The sequence below is a fragment of the Montipora foliosa genome, chromosome 9 (genome assembly GCF_036669935.1).
Source record: "Montipora foliosa isolate CH-2021 chromosome 9, ASM3666993v2, whole genome shotgun sequence".
NCBI lineage: Eukaryota > Metazoa > Cnidaria > Anthozoa > Scleractinia > Acroporidae > Montipora > Montipora foliosa.
The window spans coordinates 12,186,486-12,205,303 of record NC_090877.1 but is presented as its reverse complement, the minus strand read 5'-3'; the positions used below and the strand labels follow the sequence as shown (position 1 = coordinate 12,205,303).

General features: G+C 38.3%; 1 protein-coding gene and 2 long non-coding RNA genes across 4 annotated transcripts in view; 2 read left to right on the top strand and 1 right to left on the bottom strand.

The window, feature by feature from the left end:
- The window catches only part of LOC137971331 (tetratricopeptide repeat protein 28-like), a 162,608-nt gene that overhangs the window by 104,345 nt on the left and 39,445 nt on the right, over positions 1-18,818 (top strand). The gene's annotated exons all lie outside the window — the stretch shown is intronic.
- Positions 1,806-18,814, bottom strand: LOC137971343 (uncharacterized). Of its 2 annotated transcripts, none has more exons than XR_011116997.1 (3): positions 18,704-18,814; positions 5,465-5,521; positions 1,806-4,395 (listed from the first exon to the last, which is right to left on the bottom strand). It is a non-coding gene; the product is annotated as an uncharacterized lncRNA (long non-coding RNA). The 2 variants fall into 2 exon arrangements; XR_011116998.1 differs by lacking the exon at positions 18,704-18,814 and adding an exon at positions 17,672-17,808.
- Positions 16,426-18,818, top strand: part of LOC137971341 (uncharacterized) — a 29,398-nt gene continuing 27,005 nt past the window's right edge. The window contains exons 1-5 of the long non-coding RNA XR_011116995.1: positions 16,426-16,453; positions 16,878-16,923; positions 17,180-17,228; positions 17,910-17,957; positions 18,198-18,246. This is a non-coding gene — a long non-coding RNA (uncharacterized lncRNA). The remainder of the gene's footprint in view (positions 16,454-16,877; positions 16,924-17,179; positions 17,229-17,909; positions 17,958-18,197; positions 18,247-18,818) is intronic.

Here is an 18,818-nt window from a genome sequence, read left to right as displayed (position 1 = left end):
TGATAAACTTTTTGGCGAACTTTTATTAACTATCTGTAGATAAATAAAACTGCAAAATTTTCATTTACATATATGTACCCAGTCACTGGTAGTCATTAGTTAAATTATCCTTAAACAATTTTATAAGAAATTGAGAACGTCACCATGCACAAATCGGTAAAAAGCCAATTGAAAACAGGTCGCACTAAGGCAGGTAAAGCGTAAAACTTATATAACTCTGGTTTATTACGGTCACGCCAAAACGCAGACTGCAGACTGTGCAGACCGTGCAGACCAGGGGTAAAATATGGCGTTACCCTCACTATTATTTAGAGCTAACCGTAAACAGGCTAACCTGAATGTTATTAAGGCCCAATTCAGGCTAACAGAATTTTCATTTTACAGACGGTCTGCACAGTCTGCAGTCTGCGTTTTTTCAGTGTCCCGGTTTATTAGCTCACCATTTACACCGCTGCATTTTTAGTACGAATTACGGTTTTATCATTTTAGACCCATTCAATTTTGGTGACTCGTTGTGGTGAAGGGATACTGCTCTTATAATTACGGACACTTCCTTTGTGAGATTCCTGCCTCTTCCATAAGCCGCTTACAAGTGAAGTAATATCCCTTCTCTTTCCCATAGACAGACTACCGTTCTCAGAAGCAGTCTTGTCTGCCGGCTTCTCAATTTGGGGCTTGGGCCACTCTGAACACTTTCCTTACAATTTTTTGAGAAAACAAACGGTTCTTTTGCTATTCTATATACACTTCCTTGATCAATATGACAAATTTCGGCTACTCTACGTACAGGCAAGTCTTTAACAGAACATTAATATATAATGCAGGTTCCTGTGTCACACAATCTATAACACACTAAAAAACGATCTTGTTAAATAAATTTTCTGCTCGCAAAACAAAGACAGTTGTTCAAAAGTCTCCAGCTAGGACACCGTTCTATATGTACATTTATTTCACGTAAAATAATTAATTTCGATTTCGTTGCATCAAATCTCCCAAAATACACATGGTAGACCATCACACTCGTCGGGGAAATGCGTCGTATATGACCAGCTAGTTTGTGAGGTCCTTGATATCTCAAAGAATGCTTCCGTAGTTAATAGTGTTAAAAATATGGATATTGAAGTCACTGTTTCTTAGTGAATATCTGATCCCTTTTCGACTTCTGGGAAACTGGAGAAGAACGCTACCATAGAAGGAACAATTGAGGACATGGTTGCAAAAAGAGATTTTCCACCCTTAACAACAATTTGATGAAGATAAAGGTGTTATGTTTTATTGCAGTTCAGGAATGTAACTTCCATTTTGTAATACTGATGTATGTACTGCTTTGAGTCCACGAAATAAATGGGCCTAATCGGCTAAATCAATGTTGTACCCAATTCAAACCTTGGGAATATAGAAGATATTACATAGCCGCTTGGAGATACAAAATTTCTTGTCTCGTGTTGAAAAATATTTCATGAGCGAGCGCAGCGAATAAGTTAGAAATTTTTCAACACGAGAAGAGAAATTTCGTATCTACAAGCGGTCATGTAATATTCTATTTATTATATAAACACCAATGAAATAAGAGATCATTTCACGACAGGCATCACAAGGCCCGATTTTTATATGTGACCATAGCAACAGCGATATTTTCACTTGTGAAGATTATCATGTTTGCGCGCGAAAGCTCACTTGGTTTTTCATTGATGTTTATATATTTAAAAATTTTTTTCCAGGTATTTCCATATTATTTAAATGTGAATGCTACATCAAAATTCCAGTACAATACACAAATAATCTTAATCAAGACATTGAGTTAGTTAATTTAATCATATTGTTTACTTTCCCGCAAAACCTGGTTTGAAAATAAACATTTTTCTGACGCTGATGGGCACAAACCTGATACATTAAACATTTAACTCAGTCCTTGCATCTTATTAATAAATAGATAATTATATATATCAATAAAAAAAAGGCCTTCGTATACCTACATGTCTTGTACCTCATTAAAACCTCCTTCCAGTTGCTTACGCGCCGTTGGACTAAGTGCATTAGCGAGCTTAAGGACGCGCGTTTTTGAGACGCGGACGGCAACCGGAAGTGAGCTGTTTTCGCTTTTAACTTGTCTTCACCCAACCACATTAGCATTGTTAAGTATCTTTTCTCAATTAGAGATGATTAGTATAAAAATCTGGGTGATACCACTGCTCTGGCATGTTAAATTTTCTCTTCCGGTTGCCGTTCGCATCTCAAAAACGTGCGTGCTTAAAGGGGCTAGGTCACGCTATTTTAGGTAATTTTGTTTAATTTTGTTAATTATGAGCTCTAAACGTCATATTGGAAGAGCAAGAGTCTTTCATTTGCAAAATCACGGCCACATAACAACTGAGAATGATTTTCAAGCTTTGTAAATGACATTTTGATATAGACTGATATAAATTTAAAAAAAGGTGGGCCGACGTTTTTCAAATTTACCCAAACTCAATCCATTTCAATCCTCTCCAGTTTTGTCCATCCATGCCCCTTCTTGGCTTCCCTGTGTTTTGTTAGAGTTCTTCTATAGTTTTGAACAGTTATTTTGATATTTTAGTTAATTCCATGACCATTCGATCAGTGCTGAAAATGCCTAAAATAGCGTGACTTAGCCCCTTTAAGCTCCCTATTAACTTGTGTGATTACAATTCGTTATATACCATAAAATTAACAATGACGTGTAGTGTGTCGGCGTCTCGTCAATTAATCATTTTCGATCACCGCAAAGTTTTTTTATTTTCGAGCACAATCGTTTGGTATTTCTTTTCAGTTTCTTAATGTCTCTATTCTGTTGATACCGATGTTCTTTTAGCCCCACAGTTTGAGACTTCGTTATGTTGTTGTTGATTGAATGTGAGCCAGCGAGCCATGCGAGTCAACATGCAATGCAAGTCACACAGTTATTGAAAGCTAACCATTTTAAAGTGGGTGCTTAGAGTTAAAAGCTGTTTATCAGCGCTATTTGAAATGGGTGCTTAGACTTAATGCTTGCAGATTGTCCAGCCTCGTTGAATATCCACCAAGCCGCTAGCCACTTAAGAGTTCTGTAGCTAAAACTGTTTGTCTCTGATGTTATTGGCGTTGGTCGCTCGAATCTTGCGTGTGCAGCGATTTTCCCTTTGTTTGTGTTGACACCTATTGGATTTTGACTTTGTTTAGAAACCATTTGTAAACCCTAGGATTCACTAAAAAAACCACAAATTGTAAAACCTCTCAGAAAAATAAATAAGTGGTCGATAGACCAAGTACAAAAGACAGATTGTTTATTTTCTCTACCCATCTGCTTTGCCTCCAAAGCGATTACCGAGCGCACTTTAAAGATCTGAGATTACAAATTTACTAGATTTCAGGTGCACTATGCAGTGCGCAACATGAATAGAAAGCCATTGGGTTTGTTTGGGCAGTCTCGGCTGAGACCAGTACAGTCGTGATCACACTTGATTACACTACGATAACTTCGATAACTAACCCTATCCCTACCTAAGAATTACAGAGCTAGGCGGCAGTTTACAGAAACAGCTACTGCCCCGACGGAGACCAGGAGAAACCTGCCGGAAAAAATCCCCGTTGGGGGGAAAATAAGGCAGGAAACCTGGGTAGGATCCATGACTTAATAAGTAAGCTCTGAATGCCAATCCTACGAAGGCCACGCTGCTAAGACAGAATTGAAATGAGTGTGAACTACTATTTAAACTGTGGTAGAGAAATAAAAAATAAAATAAGAAATAAAAAAACGTTCATAGTACTGGCGTTGGCCAAGAATGATCTTCCATGTGACAAAACTCTCTTGTATGACTGTCATCGTGTCCCATGATGCACTGAACAGGCCCAGTCCCCACTGCTCTCATGCCGCAGAAATATTTCATTACCAGTTAATTCATATTCATTCAAAGGCCGCATTTTACATATTTCAGCTCTACTACACTATATACGTCGTGTACGAAATTGGTTTATCATTTTGGAATTAGCTCAAGAAACGATTTAGGGCGCGTTCGATTGACCCTATTCCGGAATAAGAATACGTGGAGAGATGATTAAAACGGTATGTTTGGCGCGTTTCGAAGCCACAAGGATAATAAAAATATGTTTAAAATAGCATTTTAGCAGATGTTTGACAATTTTAATGTGAATCTCCCTAAAAACGAATGATTTATAACTTATATTCCATGTATTCCTATTCCGGAATACGGTCAATCAAACGCACCCTTAGTTTGGACTAGACTTCTAAAGATAAATTCGTTAGAGTGGGGTTAATATCTAACATGCTTAAGTAATCTTTTGAGTATCGAAACTGGACAGACACCACTGCTTGACTGGGCAATCACAACCTCATCTCCCTGGTCTGTCTTGCTTTTCTCCACTCTGATTGTCAGGTACCTGTCATCAATAGAGATGTGACTCATTCTGATGTTACGAACCTCATCGGATCTGAAAAAACCCGCAGCTTCCCGTATAGTATCAGGGGCACCCAACGAGAATGTAGTTCAAAACCACTTAAACATAGCCTTGTTTAACGTATTTTAGTATTTAAACGGCAGATATAGGCATATTTTTATCCCCTAAAAATTTTTCATCTGTTCGGATTTCCTAGCTGAAAGTCTAGTGATCCGAAAATTATAGGGATAAAAACTTACCTTTCGTAAATTTCAGCCAGGAAAAAGGTCTCGAAAATTCTAGGTGACCTTTTTAGGGCAAAAATCCGTCTTGGGCAATTCTTCGATGACAAGGACGGGTTGGACTGGAGCTTGACACTTAAGTCTTTCAACTGAGTCTTAACAAAGTTAGCAGAATCCCGGTCCTTTTAAGGACTAAAAACTCCTTAAAGGGACCAATCTGGGCGTGGCCTAGGCTCTTTTTGACCCCTTAATGACACCATATTTAAAACATTTTGCTTAGGCAAACGTCCAGATTTCTTCTCGATAAGAAGTTAATGACAGGCCTGCATGCACGGATTCCTTCAGTGTGGTTTTTGCGGTTGCCTCGTGTTTGAGCCTAAAAAAAAATTAAATTTTTCCTCTGACCAGCATGTCGTTCCATCATAAAATGAATGTGACCAGAAAATTAAGGCAAAAGGACTTTTTTTTGCATTTTTTACTTATTCCATTAAGTATTTTATTTTGTATGCAAAATGTTTGTTTATAGTGTATATAATTTTTTAGTTAGTCTTGCACAAGGCTCATGACAAGACAGTTATAAATAAATGCGGTATCATAAAGGACCAAACCTATTTTTTCTGCTTGTACAGGAATGGTTTCTACTGAAAACTTAGGAACCTAATCAAGAACCTACTTTAGCCTAAATTGCCAATCACTACCCCCAAATATAAGAACTTGTTTTGCCAAACTTGGAAAAATGTAGGTTCTTACACGCGGGTTTTTACTGTATCTGGATGTATATATACTTTCCAGTCACAAACTTAAGTAACTTACATATAACTTAAGCTTACCGATTGTTGCTGTTGCAGTTGTAAAAGTTCTAACTGCATTTGAAGAGCTTTCATTTCCTGCCGAACATAAACAAATGACAACATTTCTGTCATACTTGTAAACTTACTCTCAAAATATTTATGAAACTGACAACAGGAAAATTAATGGCTCAGACCAACTTGACCCGCTGTCTTGATTCGCTTCGTCGACTGCGCGTTTTCTAAGTTTTTTCAGCACAATAGAAGCCTCTACACAGAAGATTTTTGTTTGTTTGTACGAAAGGCAAAACAACGTGTTTTTTGCCGCAAACACGACAGCCAATTTTATAGTGGTAATCACTTGCACGCTTTCAACTTATTCGCCAACAGGCGAAGGGAGCCACGCAAGCTTCTAAGACTCTTCTAACACTAAAAAGTCCTTCGCATGGTGGAGGAAAGTTTTGCAACCCCTCAAACGCGGCTACCAGCTAAAAGTTAGAATCTTCCAGAAAAAAAGAACAAGCGATCGATTCTTTTCCTTTGCCGAGAAAGCTCGATGACCTGTTGTCTTCTTTTCTGGCAACCATCTTGCTTGCAACGAGATTATGCGCATGCATCAAATGGATTCCTAACGCACCAATCAGGCAAAAGTCTCCATTGCTTTTCGCAATATGATGAGCAATGGAGACTTTGCCTGATTGGTCCGTTAGGAATCCCATTTGATGCATGCGCAAGGCATGCGCATAACCTCGTTGCAAATAGACTATTTATATCGTATGTGACGACGCGTGTGATCTGAAGAGGAAATCAAAGCGTCCCAAAAAACCATCAAATCCTCCAGGACAACGTAGAAAATAGTAGCTGAGTGAACTTTATTTATCTAGCTGTCCATAAAGTTTTAATGGAACATTTTCCTCGATTAGTTGACTGTCTCAAAATAGCGTGACGTCACGTGCTCTCGCATCCTTAGCGTTGTCTGCTTTGATTCCTGCCCAGGACTCTGATTTTAATGTTGTCCTACCCCCGTTGCCCGTTGTCAACGCAACTTGTGTTGTATCAACTCCTTCCCTCGGGCCATGACACATTTCCATCATGCGTGTATGTCGGTATTGTTTTTACATTTATTACTGGGTTGCCGCAAACCCAGTCGGAATCTGTCTTTAATTTCGTCGTTTTTTTACTGGGTTGCCAAACCCAGTCGGAATCCCGGTTTCATTTCGTGGGTTTTTTACTGGGTTGCCTATGGCAAACCAGTCGAGGTCTGCGTTTAGTTTGTTTGTTTTCTTTTTTTTCTTTTTTTTATTTTTTTTCTTTTTTTTTTTTTTTTTTTCCGTGTCGGTAAAAGTCTTGCCTGTCACTCCCCTGGTAAGTGGTGTCTTTGTGGATAGAGCCTTCTGCGCGTATTTTCGTAGGATCGAGAGGGTAGTGGAACTGCGTAGATTTCTCTGGTGGACACAGTAGAATCATTAACTTAGCCTGCAATGGCGTCGAAAGTCATGCAACGCGAATGGCGTTTTAGTGGATCCTTAAACAAAATATACCCTTATGGAGCTCAATAATGGAAAGTCAGTTGGATAAACTAGGCATGAATCTCAAAAGCGACGAGTACTGGACTTCGACAACAATCTATCGCCCGTCGAGACGAAATCAAAGTGAGCAGTATTTACCTGAAGTACAAGGTAATTTGACACAATTGAGTTTGTTGTCTTCACGCACGCAATGAAATAGGAAGAGGTTTTCGCCTCTAAGAGCAAATATGTTGTTTGTTTCAATAAAACTTTCGCTGGAAAAGGATTCTGTGGTATTTTCTGCCTTTGTGAATTATAATATCATGTTGTGTATTGAATTTTCGAGCTTAAGGTTGAAATGTGATATGCGAGAAGTTTTTTAGTTTTGCTCTGTAAGCGGGAAGGGTTCACAGGCCTGTTGAAAGCGTGCTCGAGTTTCAACAAAATGAGCCCCAAAATCAGTGAAAACTTGTGACGCAGATGAATAATAAAGTAGCTGCTATTTCCAAAATGATGGAATTACCTGGTGATAATAACGTCGTACGCGTCTTGGAGAGTAAATTTTGACTTTGCATAAACAAGAGTTGGGCGATTGTGATCTTTGTTTTGACTTCGCTCATTTCATTGTCAAACTTTATAACACTTGACAGAAAAAGAAACTTTTTAAAAACCCGGTATCTTGCCATCATTTGACACAGATGCTTCACTGTTTGACGAGTAAACATGCCGCGGTAACGTAATCACGGCGCCCGCTGAATTCCGGCCATGTCACTTTTCGATTTTGCAATTTACTTGAACATAGCAAAAATCTCCCAAAATGTTTGTCGCTGATCGTAACTTTTATATTCTATATTCACGGTTCAAAATTAATGTTGTTTTGATGTCGTAAATATTTTATTCTCGATCGACCGTTCGGGAAACTTCCTTCTGCTCTTTCTGAAAACTGTGTATCAATAGTTATTTGCTTTTTCATCACTATTTGTTTTGCATAAAGCAAGCTAACAAGATCGGTACCTTGCTGAGTTCGCATTTGTTAGAGTTAATAGTATTTTCGGTCCGATGCTTCTGTTTTATGAGGGGAATGTTGTCTTGGTCTCCCATCCAAACACTAACCCCGCCCGGCAGGGCTTAACTTCAGTGAACTTTAGTATTAGAAAGCTGTCAGATGCTCAGAGGGCACACTTGTGGTAAACAGAAGTTGTGGGGGAACTTGAAAATTATCAACATGTCAGCCCAGAAGCCAATGTTTCTCGCTTCTCCTTTATTTGTTGTTCTTCAGAGACTGGAATGCTGTATTTCAATACCACACAATTCAGTGCCTTCTGATTTTCTGTAGCACGTACCACAGGCAACCCAGTGTATGCTTCACAGAAGCATCTCGTTTGTTATTTTTTTCCGTGTCGGGAAAAGTCTTGCCTGTCACTCCCCTGCTAAGTGGTGTCTTTGTGCATAGAGTCTTCTGTGCGTATTTTGTTAGGTTTGAGGGGGCTGGGGTAATGCGTAGTTTGCTCTGCACAATTAACCTGTAATGGCGTCGAAAGTCATTGTAACGCGAATGGCTTTTTAGTACATCTTTAAAGAAAATATACCCACATGGAGCTCAGGAATGGAACGTCAAGACAGGCGGTGAAACATAAAGATCTGGAATCTTAAAAAAGCGACGAGCAATGGACTTCGACAGCGTGAATCTTTCGCCCGTCGAGCCGAAATCAAAATATGCTGTACTTCTAATATTTCGCCAAGGTGGTGTTACGTACAACACTGAAACCAAATGGAAATTTCTCTGGTAACTTTCGGGTTCAACAAAGACAGAGAAGGAATCGAACACCACAAGTAGATCTATGATCTCTGTTGTGTCTCACAGTGTTTACTGAAGTCGCATCTATTTAAAGTTAGCCTGTTTGTCTGGCAAATAACATTCATTTTGTACTCAACTCTGCAAAGGTTAAAAAAAAAATGGAAATGTGGCAGTGAAAAATTACTTGAATGAAAGCTTGTTGTCTCTTTTGTGCTTTATTATTTACGGTCAAGGTTCTTTCGAAAAGGGTTGAATGTGAACTGTCAGAAATTTATTTAATTGCGTATGCTTTGTGATTGTGTGTTTCGCTTGCACGCACGCAACTGAAATAGGAAGGGTTTCTTGCCTCTTATAGCAAATATGTTGCTTGTTTCAAGAAATGTTTCGGTGGAAAATATTTCAGTGAAATTTCCAGCTTTTGTAAATTTATCATGTTGTGTAATTTTCGAGCTTAGCAAATTTGCATACATGTGCTGAAATGTGATACGGGGAGAATTTTTGTGGTAACGCATAAGTCACGAAAATAAACAGGTCTGTTGGAAGCGTGCTTGAGTTTCAACAAAATGACCCCCAAAATCGGCAAAAGATTGTGACGCTGATGAATAATAAAGTAGCTGCTATTACCAAAACGATGGAATTACCTGGTGATAAATAACCTTGTCTTGGAGAGTAAATTTTTGATTTTCCAGAAACAATGGTCAACCTCTGAGAGTTGGGCGATTGTGATCTTTCTGTTGAATTTGCACATTTCTTGTCAAAATTTATAACAATCGAAAGAAAAAGAAAACTAACAAAAACAAAAACCCGGTAGCTTGGCATCATTTGATACAAATGCGTCACTGTTTCGCGAGTAAACATGCCGCGGTAAAATAACGCGGTAACTTGATCACTGCGCCCGCTGAATTCGATGTGCGATTTACTCGGTGCAGCCAAACTTGTACAATTACAACAAAACAACTAAAATCTCCCAAACTGTTTTTCGCCGATGGTAACTTTTTATATTCGTGGTTCAAATTTAATGTTGTTTTCATGTCGTAGATTTTGTTACCGATGGCAAAATATTTTATGCTCGATCGACCGTCCTGAAACTTCCTTCTGCTCTTCTTAAAAATTGTGTATCCATATTTATTTACTTTTACATCAATATTTGTTTTGCATAAAGCAAGCTAACAAAATCTGTATCTTGCTTGGTTCGCATTTGATAGCATTAAAATAGAATTTTCGGTCCTATGCTTCTGTTATTGAGTGGTATATTTCTTAGGTCGCTCAGCTTTCAACTTTTGTTTACAAAGCTGTCAGATGCTGACAGTGCACGCTTACACTTGTGGTGGAAAGAAGTTGCATGATCAACATGTCAGCCCAGAAACCAATGTTTCTCGATTCCCTTTTATTTTCTTCAGTCTCTCTGGGTTCAGTACGTTGCTAGTAACCACATGTCTTCTCAAGGGGCTATTTATCTAAGACTTCTACCATGGCGCTACAATGATAGACAATACCAAAACAATATCGTGTAATGTTAGACCTACATATTACGCAAAGACAACTGTCAACATGTCATCCCAGAAGACAATGTTTTTCACTTCCCATTTATTTTCTTCAATCGTTCTGGGCTCAGTACTTTGCTAGTAACCACATGTCTTCTCAGGCTATTTAACGAAGACTCCTACCATGGCACTACAATGATAGACAATACCAAAACAATATCGTGCACTGTTAGAGCTACAGATTACGCAAGGACAACTTGAATCTCCTGGAAGACAACACACAGCTCAGTTGACATTATGGAATAAATCGCTGTGTTACTTCACTACCACACGTAAGCAATGCGTGTCAATTTTTTTTAAAGAGGACAGGAATTTCTTCTTTCTGACAAATGATTAATTAATAGGCCGGTAGCCAGGTTTTTAACCTCAGAAAAGGATCTGTTTCGTCGTACGAACGTGTGAGGACCTGTGAGCCAAAGGGCCTCTGCTGGTATGACTTCTGGTATGATCAAAAATAAGACACAAACAGCAGTGATAAACATATTGAACTTGTTCAGTTTAACTATGACTTGACGTTTCGTATGTGCTCTACATACATTTTCAAAAGTAACCGTTGAAATTTAAAACAGCTATTTATATATAACAAAGCGGATGAGGGGACTGGAACCTAGATTAAGCAAATACTTGTACAGTAAAATATATAATAATAATAATTATAATATTAATAAAAACAGAAAAGATTAATAAAGCATCAGCATTTCACTTCCGACGTTGACGTTGAAAGCTGGCTCAAGTTCTTGAATAAAGAAGGTCTCTTTTATTTTACAATGATAGTCAGTTTTGCCCATCGCTAAAATATCAAAATGATCCCACTTGATGTTATGTCCAGTGGCCTTGACGTGGTCAGCAATGGCTGAAGTATTGTCATTTTTAGCTAGGGCCTTAAAATGTTCGGTTTTTCTATCGTGAAGCCGCCGTTTAGTTTTACCGATGTAAAAACCATTACAATCCCAACAATTTGCTCTGTAAATAACTCTGGATTGTCGTGAACGATTAATACGGTCCTTGTAAGGAAAGAAAGATTTTATACATCGAGTGGTATGACTTCTGGTATGTCTTCTGAGTGACCCCCCCCCCCCCCCCCCCCAACTTGAAAAAAATTGCGTGGAACGCTGCACGTACCACAGGCAACCCAGTGTACCCTCACGGAGGGTCTAGTTATTTTTCGTTTTCTCTTTTTTTTTATTTTTTTCCGTGTGGGTAAAAGTCTTGCCTGTCACTCCCCTGCTAAGTGGTGTCTTTGTGCATAGAGCCTTTTACGCGTATTTTCTTAGGATCGAGAGGGTAGTGGGAAATGCGTAGATTTCTCTGGTGGACACAGTAGAACGATTAACTTAACCGGCAATGGCGTCGAAAGTCATGTAACGCGAATGGCGTTTTAGTGGATCTTTGAACAAAATGTACCCTTATGAAGCTCAGTAATAGCAAGCGAATTGGATACTGAACAAGACGGGGGGTTGAATGTTAGAAGCGACGAGTAATGGACTTCGACAACAATCTGTCGCCCGTCGAGCTGTAATCAAAGTGAGTTGTCTTCCTAAAAATTTGCCAAGTGTGGTGTTTTGTACAACACTCGAACCAAATGAACAGTTCTCTGGTAACTCAGTATGGGTTCAACAAAGACAGAGAAGGAATCCATATAGTGGATCTGTTATCTCAGTTGTCTCGCTATTTGTCAAATTTGTATTTACCTGTTCTCAACTCTGCACAGTCTTCCAGTATCACAATTGGAAATTTCACTAATAAGTCATTGACGTGAATGGCGTTTTAGTGGATCTTTAAACAAAATATACCCTCATGGAGCTCAAGAATGGATCGTCAATTGGATGAGCAAGACAGCGCTGAAAAATAAATATCTGGATTTGAAGAGACGAGTAATGGTCTTCGACAACAATTTCATTTTTCGCCTTTGGATATCAAGTGAGCTTTGTTTCTAATATTTTACTAACTTAGTATTATACAAAACACGGAAATCAAATAGCAATTTTTTTATGGATTTAACCATAGTTACTAACTATGATTTGAAGGAATCGAACGCCTTCAAGAATGCATCACAGTGTTTACTCAAGTCGCATCTTAGTTGTCTGACAATTTACATTTACCGGTATTTTGTACTCAACTCTGCAAAGGTGTAAAATATTTGGAAATGTGACAGTGAAGAATTATTTGAATGAAAGTTGTTGTGGCTTTTGTGCTTCATTTATTTACGGTCAGCGTTCCGTGTGGAAAAGGGCTTTTTTGAACTGTCAAAAATTTATTTAATTGCATCTCTTGTTTGCACGCACGCAATTGAAATAGGAAGGTATTTTTGCCTCTAATAGTAAATATGTTGTTTGTTTCGATTAATTTTTCGCTGGAAAAGGATTTTGCCGAGATATTTCCAACCTTTGTGAACTTTAATATCATGTTGTGTAATTTTCGAGCTTAACAAATTTGCATACGTGTGTTGAAATGTGATACGGGAGCATTTTTGTGGTATAGATTGTTTTCACGTGACGTCATCATTTTCTAAAATCCAAAACTAAAGAGCCACGAAAGTTCTTATCCTCATCAGGCATAAGAGGCGGTAAATTTGTATCCATTTGCAATTTTAAAGCTCAATAGCATGCTTCGTTTGGAAACCAGAGCATTTTGAATTTCTGAGTTATAGCGGTGCGTGACACGAGGCGACAATCAAGTTTATTGAGAAATGTATATTTTTACTGGGTTGCCTTATAAGGCAAACCCAGTCGAGGTCTTCGTTTAGTTTGTTTGTTTTCTTTTTTTTCTTTTTTTTAGTTTTTTTTTTTTCCGTGTCGGTAAAAGTCTTGCCTGTCACTCCCCTGGTAAGTGGTGTCTTTGTGTATAGAGCCTTCTGGGCGTATTTTCTTAGGATCGAGACGGTAGTGGAACTGCGTAGATTTCTCTGGTGGGCACAGTAGAATCATTAACTTAGCCTGCAATGGCGTCGAAAGTCATGCAACGCGAATGGCGTTTTAGTGGATCCTTAAACAAAATATACCCTTATGGAGCTCAGTAATGGAAAGTCAGTTGGATAAACTAGGCATGAATCTCAAAAGCGACGAGTACTGGACCTCGACAACAATCTATCGCCCGTCGAGACGAAATCAAAGTGAGCAGTATTTACCTGAAGTACATGGTAATTTGACACAGTTGAGTTTCTTGTCTTCACGCACGCAATGAAATAGGAAGAGGTTTTCGCCTCTAAGAGCAAATATGTTGTTTGTTTCAATAAAATTTTCGCTGGAAAAGGATTCTGTGGTATTTTCTGCCTTTGTGAATTATAATATCATGTTGTGTATTGAATTTTCGAGCTTAAGGTTGAAATGTGATATGGGAGACGTTTTTTAGTATTGCTCTGTAAGCAGGAAGGGTTCACAGGCCTGTTGGAAGCGTGCTTGAGTTTCAACAAAATGAGCCCCAAAATCAGTGAAAACTTGTGACACAGATGAATAATAAAGTAGCTGCTATTTCCAAAATGATGGAATTACCTGGTGATAAATAACGTCGTACGTGTCTTGGAGAGTAAATTTTGACTTTGCATAAATAAGAGTTGGGCGATTGTGATCTTTGTTTTGACTTCGCTCATTTCATTGTCAAACTTTATAACACTTGACAGAAAAAGAAACTTACAAAAACCCGGTATCTTGCCATCATTTGACACAGATGCTTCACTGTTTGGCGAGTAAACATACAGCGGTAACTTAATCACGGCGCCCGCTGAATTCCGGCCATGTCACTTTCGATTTTGCAATTTACTTGAACGTAGCAAAAATCTCCCAAAATGTTTGTCGCTGATCGTAACTTTTTATATTCTATATTCACGGTTCAAAATTAATGTTGTTTTGATGTCGTAAATATTTTATTCTCGATCGACCGTCCGGGAAACTTCCTTCTGCTCTTTCTGAAAACTGTGAATCAATAGTTATTTGCTTTTTCATCAATATTTGTTTTGCATAAAGCAAGCTAACAAGATCTGTACCTTGCTGAGTTTGCATTTGTTAGAGTTAATAGTATTTTCGGTCCGATGCTTCTGTTTTAAGAGGGGTACATTATTTTGGTCTCCCATCCAAACACTAACCCCGCCCGGCAGGGCTTAACTTCAGTGAACTTTAGTATTAGAAAGCCTTCAGATGCTCAGAGGGCACACTTGTGGTAAACAGAAGTTGTGAGGGAACTTGAAAATTATCAACATGTCAGCCCAGAAGCCAATGTTTCTCGCTTCTCTTTTATTTGTTATTCTTCAGAGACTGGAATGCTGTATTTCAATACCACACAATTCAGTGCCTTCTGATTTTCTGTAGCACGTACCACAGGCAACCCAGTTTATGCTTCACAGAAGCATCTAGTTATCTCATGGTTTTGAGCCTTTTTAGAATTTAAAGCATTAGGAAAAGTGCTTAGGTAAATAGCAGCCTGTTCAGTAGAGATGATCACTCGCCTAGATAGCCAAAGTAAGTAACAGGTGTTGACACTATTTTCCGGCCGCCATATTGGTGCACAAAAGATGTGCACCAACATGGCGTTTTCATACTGGGCTCTGTAAATTTCTGCGAAACATTTCGACGAATATCTGAAGTTTAGGGAAACGCACAGGCCTAAAACTTGGAGAAGTGTCGTCTTCATTTATCTTCTACAACATCACGAATTCTTGACTTTTTCCACTGGATGGTTTTCGATTTATTTTTTATTGCGTGACAGTGAAAACGATCTATAGTGTAACGAAAATAAACAGGTCTGTTGGAAGCTTGCTTGAGTTTCAACAAAATGACCCCCAAAATCGGCAAAAAAAATCTGTTACTGATGAATATTAAAGTAGCTGCTATCCCCAAAACGATGGAATTACCTGGCGATAAATAACCTCGTCTTGGAGAGTAAAGTTTTGACTGTCAACCTGAAGAATTGGGCGATTGTGATCTTTGTGTTGAATTCGCACATTTCTTGTCAAACTTTATAACACTTGAAAGAAAAAAAAAACTTACAAAAACAAAAACCCGGTATCTGTGTCAAATGATGATTTGACACTGTTTCGCGAGTAAACACACCGCGGTAACTTCATCACGGCGCCCTCTGAATCCGATGTAACTTTCGATTTTGCGCTTTTACTTGTGCAGTCAAAAGTACAATAGCAAAAATCTGCCAGAATGTTTGTCGGTGATCGTAACGTTTTATATTCGGGGTTAAAAATTAATGTTGTTTTCGTGTCATAAATGTTGTTGCTGATGGCAAAATATTTTATTCTCGATCGACCGTCCAGAAAACTTCCTTCTGCTCTTCCCAAAAACTTTGTACCACTATTTATTTTGCATCAATATTTGTTTCGCATAAAGCAAGCTAACAAAATCAGTTCCTTGCTTGGTCCGCATTTGTTAGCATTAAAATGGAATTTTCGGTCCAATGCTTCTGTTTTGAGGGACTCCCATCCAGATACTAACCCCGCCGAACAGGGGCTAATTTCAGCGAACTATTGTAGCTGTCAGATGCTCAGAGGGCACGCTTAAACTTGGGGATGAAAAGCAGTTGTGCCTTCTGATTTCCTGTAACATGTGCCACAGGCAACCCAGTGTATGCTTCACGGAAGCATCTCGTTTTGTAGTGGTCACGGTCATTCAGTTGTAACTGACGCACGCACGCAAACAATCCACCGATATTGATTACCATTAATTTATTTGTAGCTGGGTTCCTTGTTCCTGCTCAACACGTTCCAACGAAGACTTTGCCAGGTAATGAGACACTCCTAATTGATTATTTTTTTGTTGTTTGATTGAACTATACTGCTTTCTGTTCTTTAATTAGTTGTACATTGTGATCACATAATATGCCTTATAAGCCTGCTTTAAATTAAACTCTTTACTGTTTCTCATGCGTAATAAATTTCCTACTCGCCTCTCTTTTCTTTTCTTTGGATTAAAGTCAGTAACTATGTCGGCACACATTCCTTTTATGCATAACTTAACTGTTTATTTTCTGAGTGATCACGATCATTCAGAAGCTTGGCTGGTTGTCACGAACGCAGGCACGCACCGCGCACGCAAACAATCAACCAATGTTGCTTGCTCATTAATTCATTTGTAACGACTCGAGGAACATATCAAGGTAATAAGTAACATTAGCCTGAGGGTGTAATAAATTATTTGTTTCTTGTGTGATGGAACCATGAACTGCCCACCATTCTGAGAAAGTAAGTAAATGATATGTATCTTGAATTATTCCTGAACAGAGAAGGTTTTAGTTTTTGAATACGCTTTATAATAGATTCAAACTTGAGGGTGCCACAAAGCAAAATGAGGATTGAGAAAGCATTCAATCAGTTTTTGCCATGACAAACTCTTTATGTCTACTCTTTAAGTCTTACATAAAGCTAAGCAAGACCAGAGCCTCGTATAATGCATGCGTTCTCATCACAACTTTGAACCTTGCCGAGCGAAACCATGTATTTTGTGAGTTGTTCCGAGCAATCATGAACAGTCATCTCACCTCGCTCCGTTCTCTTGAGAACTTTTCAGCTTTCCGCTCCAGTTCCACTGTTTTTGCATATTAGGCATAAATGATTTGTGTTATGAAAGTTAAAATGGATAACCACATTAAATCATCAAATTTTGCAGTCATTTCTTGTTGTCGAGCCTCACGTCGATTACAGTACCCATTTTGGTAAGTTGCTCACTGTTACTCATTTCTTAATAACACAAACAAGTAATAATTTATGTGTGATAAACCAGTTCTGACGAATTTTGCGTTACTTTTTGTTGTTTTCTCTTTACTCAGTTTGGATCAAGTTACTGACTACGTCAGAATTCCTGATATGTTTATTTTCTAAAGTGATCATGATCACCGTCACTCATGATCAGTTGCGAATGACGCACCAAATGATCCACTAGTATTATTTATCACTTAATTTTTTGTTCAGCCGGATTCAATTTTCCTGCTCACAAGGTTTTAAAGAGGAACATTGCAAGGTATTTGGTAATATTAGCTTGCTGGGTGTAATCAGATATTTGTCTGTCATTGCAAGATAATAAGTAACAATTAGCTTGAGGTGTCACGGTGCTAAATTATTTGTTTCTTGTGTGATCGAACTACAATGTAAAAACTGCCCTCCATTCTTTTCTTGCACATCGAGAAAGTAAGTAAGTAAGTAAATGATGTATCTTGGATTGTTTCTGAACAGAGAGGGTTTTTAGATTCAAAATTGAGGGTGTCACAAAGCAAGTGACGATGAAGAATGCATTCAATCAGTTTTAGCCATAACAAACCCTTAATGTCTACTCGCTTTAAAGTCTTACGTAAAGCTAAGCAAGATCGGAGCATCGTATAATGTACCCGTTCTCATTACGACTTTGAACCTCGCCGAACGAAACCATTACTTGAGTTTTTCGGAGCAATGGAACAGTCATCTCACCTCGATCAGTGTTCAAATTGGACTGCTTCGCTGATCAGTTGCGCTCTTTGCTCGAGTATGAAATGACTTCTCATTGCTGCTCCATTTGTTAGTTCTCTTGAGAATTTTCAGCTTTCCACTCCTGTTCTACATTTTTAATGCATACTAGGCATAAGGGAATTTTGTTATGAAAGTTAAAAGTTTTCCTACAAGATTCGATAATGCATGGATAACCACATTAAATCATCAAATTTTGCAGAGTCATTACTTGTCGTCAAGGACTTCGCATTGATTAGCATCCGTTTTGGTAAGTTGCTCACTGTTACTCATTTGTTAATAACACGAACAAGTAATTTATTTGTGATAAACCAGTTCTGATGAATTTTGCGTTACTTTTTGTTTTCTCTTTACCCAGTTTGCATCAAGTTAGTGACTAAGAATTCCCTACATATTTATTTTCTGAAGTGACCACTGTCACTCATGATCAGTTGCAAATGATGCATCTAAATGATCCACCTGTATTATTTATCCCTTAACTTTTTTTCAGCCGTATTCAGTATTCCTGCTCAGAAGGTTTTCAAGAGGAACATTGCAAGGTATTTAGTAATATTAGCTTACTGGGTGTAATAAGTTATTTGTCTGTCGTTGCAAGGTAATGGGTAACAATTAGCTTGAGGGGTCACGGTGCTAAATTATTTGTTTCTTGTGTGATCGAACTATATACTGCCCTCCATTCTTTTCTTGCACATCGAGAAAGTAAGTAAATGATGTGTCTTGAATTCTTCCTGAATAGAGAGGGTTTTTAGTTTTTGAATCCGCCTAGATTCAAAATTGAGGGTGTCACAAAGCAAATGACGATTAAGAATGCATTCAATTAGTTTTAGGCATAACAAACCCGTAATGTCTATTCGCTTTAAAGTCTTACATAAAGCTAAGCAAGACCAGAGCCTCGTATAATGTACATGTATGCGTTCTCATTACAACTTTGAACCTCGCCGAACGAAACCATGTATTTTGTGAGTTGTTCCGAGCAATCATGAACAGTCATCTCACCTCGATCCGTTCTCTTGAGAACTTTTCAGCTTTCCGCTCCAGTTCCACTGTTTTTGCATATTAGGCATAAATGATTTGTGTTATGAAAGTTAAAATGGATAACCACATTAAATCA